The sequence below is a fragment of the Camellia sinensis genome, chromosome 13 (genome assembly GCF_055761805.1).
Source record: "Camellia sinensis isolate YWXY chromosome 13, ASM5576180v1, whole genome shotgun sequence".
NCBI classification, from domain to species: domain Eukaryota; kingdom Viridiplantae; phylum Streptophyta; class Magnoliopsida; order Ericales; family Theaceae; genus Camellia; species Camellia sinensis.
The window spans coordinates 99588969-99592608 of record NC_138973.1 but is presented as its reverse complement, the minus strand read 5'-3'; the positions used below and the strand labels follow the sequence as shown (position 1 = coordinate 99592608).

Here is a 3640-nt window from a genome sequence, read left to right as displayed (position 1 = left end):
CCTTTAAATTTATGTGCAATAAAAGAAGTCATCTGCTGATTCAGAGAGAATTTTGAAGTCCTTCCATGCAATTAAAAATTATCTCTTATTAAGTATGCTGAATAGATGATGCAGTAAAGTGGCAAAAATATTGCGCTAAGATAAACCCATCAAGGACTAACTTTCCACACACCATCCTCCTCTTGGGTGCCTGAAAATTGCAGTTAAATCAGAACCAGATCGAAATGAAATCAAAACCAGTACAAGAACAGAAAGCCACAGATTGCATTTAAATAGTTGCATTTTTTTAGCAAATAATGTAGCAAAACCACTAATGTCTTGGAAGAATTTGAAATGAGAAGATTTTTTAGCAATTAGATGTCTACGGGAAAAAGTTTTTGCCCAAATAAATTGAGAAGATGCAAAGGAACTCACTGAATGTCCCTAGATAAAGGTCCTTGTTTCCTGCAACTCTGCCTATCCGAGCTTGCCAGCGTCCATGTTGATGATGTCTGTTGAAGATTACATCAGAATTAGAGACCCATAAAGAAGGGCAGGGTCTGGGAACGACGAGATGTACATCAAATATACTTCTACTTATAATTAAAGGAAGCGTGCCAATAAAAATTATAGATTAACAGATGTATGTGCAAAAAATAGTAAGACCTTGTGACTCCTCTGTACATTGAAGCACCCCTTGAGAAGCCACTGCTTTTTCTGCAAAGATCAATATATTAGAGATAAAAACACATCAAACAAAGAAAACAAACATTGTTGTCTAATATACTAGGGGAGAGACTATACCTTCTTAAGTGAGCAACATATTCTTGTCTGGTCATGTTCTTCATATGTTCAAGTTCTTGTTGATAGTTTTCCAGCTAAATCATCAATATACAGAGTCCCATGTCAGTTACAAAACAATTGTTAGATGAAATAAGCTGATGAGAGGGTCAGAGAACCACCGGAAAATTGATATGGGTCGAAGGGCCCCAATACTTGAGTGCAGCTAAATAATAAGCTCTTGCAGCCTTTGCTTCCATATCATAACCCCCTGAAAATTAGTATTTGGCAATGATGATGCTATGAGAATTGAAGGAAAGAACATGCTTATTACTCAATCATTGTCAATAACAAGACTTACCCAGATAAACTGATAGTCATTATTGGTATCACCCAGCAATGAAGAACATGAGAAATGAGGAAAGAATAGTATATTAGTCACTTGAACAACAAAAGATGGCCAACAATGCAGGGCCTGGCAAAGTAAAAATCTTAAGGAGGCAATGTGGATGGATTATATGTTTCCTTCACTAACCTTGCCTTCCTTTCCTGCTTTGTCCCTCTTTCTTACAACTGTTGTCCCAGAGATGGGCTTCATATCTACCAGTCCATCTATGCCTGATGGATGATAATCCACAGAGAGAAAATGAAAGTACTAAACATGAAAACAAGGGAAACATGACTTATAAAAATAAATAAAGGGTGATCCAGTACACTAGATTCCCGTTAAGGATACCGAATTTGGAGTAAGGGTATTTTTGGTATTTATGCATTTGTGATACATTGCTCTAATTATATGCATGTGGTTGCGAGGGGCACCTATCTCTATATATTTTGTGTAATCTTTTTTATTCAGTGCAACTGCAGCGATCATGAATTTGTGGATCGTTTTTGGGTAATTTATGTAAATCTTGTATTTTTGTATATGCATGTGATTTATAATTCTTATGCATTTATTCTTTTCTGTTTTTCTGTGAGCCAATCCTGGTTAGGTGTGACTAATTCCTAACAGGATAATGAGTGATGTAGGAAGAAAGGTATGCATTTTGTATAATAAAATAAAAAGATAGACAGATGCAATAACAAAGAACATCTAGCATATTACAGAAAAGAGATGGAAGGAGATTAAAGAACTAACCTTGTGACACCTCTATACTGTGAAGTCCTCTGTCCAAATGTATCAATGGACTTCCTATGGACAACCTGCTTCTGATCAAGCTTCTCAGACCCTCTTTTCTTTCCCTCCATGGCTACACACTCAGTAACAGTGGGTGAGATCTGCTGTGAACCAGTAACACAGCTTGATTGGGAGCCAGGGCAAGCTCAGTGACTGCAAATCCCTATACCCCAATGCACTCACAGACCCAGATTCAACCCCATTGTCCAATGCATGACTTGCAGGGTAATAATTCCTTGAAACCCAGTTCTTCATCACAGAGAAATCATCTTCTGCCATGTTTGGGAGCTGGAGATTGCAATCTGAAACCTGGGCCTCCTTAGTCCCCTCCTTGAACGGTGTTTGGTACACCTCATGGCCTCTAAATGCATAGTAAATCCAGCTCATCAATTAGTCTTGAAGGGACAAAGATACCATTTCAATGCACATGTCAGATATTCAAATACTCATGTACAAAAATTTAATGTTCAGGTGCAAAATGCATATATAGTAACTACATAATGAATTGATTTTTTTTTAATTACTAAAAAATTAAAAAATAAATAAAACACAATCATAAACCATGGTCTCAACAATCCCTGATAAACAAGCAATTAATGGTGCGATTTGCATCATGACATTGTCTTCAATATCCAATCACCTGTTGCCAAAAAGAAAAGAAGCCAGCATAGAGTCCAAAGGTGCAGCTCAGCTCCAGGTTAGCTCAACTCAGCTCATGGGTGTTCATAATGTACCAATCACAAGTTGCATAAAATTGTCAAAGCTATTCAACAACACAAAAGAGAGAAGAAAAAGGGTCAGCTCAGCTCATCAGGAGAAACTAAAGACTATGACCTGACCTTAGAAACTAAAGACTCCAGACATCACCAACATAACTCATTTAAATGTTCGGCTTAGGAAGAAAAAAAATACCATCTCTTGTTCTCTTCGGTGACGTCTGTAGATGCGAAGCCATCCGTTAAGTAGTACCTACAGTCACGAGATTTCTGTTAATGCCTGAATCATATCGACAAATTTAAGAAACAATTTCTTTAACAAAACCCTAATAGCAGTGATAAGACAAACAAAATATAGCATTGGGGGAAAACCATACAGCATAAATATATTACACAAATAGGAAAAGAAAGGCAGTAACAATCTAGAAAACTAAATCAGTGACAGAAACAGGGAATTCACAATCTATTGCATCTTCTAGCAAATTAGCCCATTCAGAGCCAAAAAAAATAAGGCTCAAAATAGAAGGTATTACTATATTTTTGTAACATCAATTGTGACTCTTCCATAATATTACAGCTAGATTAATACTACTACAACTAATGGATAAATTATTCAACTATTGCTGAAGATAATGGTTTACAGCAGTGATTTAATTTTTTCTGTTTAATCATTTTCCCTGTATATATTCAGTGTTCTGCTTATATTTTTGGAAGTCCTTTGATTTTTGGATCTGCAAAGGTTTTAAAAATATACCCAGTTGAAAAGTAGAGGGAGGGTAGTATAGGAGCTTTCTGTGGTTGACAAAACAAAAAGGTCCAAAGTTCGAGGTCAAAGGCTAAAATAAAACAGCATACTCAATTCAGTTGGTTGTTCTGTAAGTTTCACAAGAAAACAAAAAGAAAAAGAATAAGAAAATTGTGGCATGTTGGGGGGTGGGTGGGTTGTATTTGATTCTTTAATTCCTTTGACTCATGATGCTCATCACCA

At 36.3% G+C, this 3640-nt stretch overlaps 1 pseudogene across 1 annotated transcript; it reads right to left on the bottom strand.

Moving 5' to 3' along the window:
* Positions 1–259: 259 nt before the first annotated feature.
* LOC114263972 (AP2-like ethylene-responsive transcription factor ANT) lies at positions 260–3139 on the bottom strand (annotated as a pseudogene). Its single transcript, XR_014348221.1, has 9 exons — positions 2849–3139; positions 2577–2699; positions 1898–2297; positions 1295–1377; positions 1121–1129; positions 942–1030; positions 784–857; positions 646–696; positions 260–491 (listed from the first exon to the last, which is right to left on the bottom strand). The product of XR_014348221.1 is annotated as an AP2-like ethylene-responsive transcription factor ANT (transcript).
* Between the last annotated feature and the right edge of the window lie 501 nt (positions 3140–3640).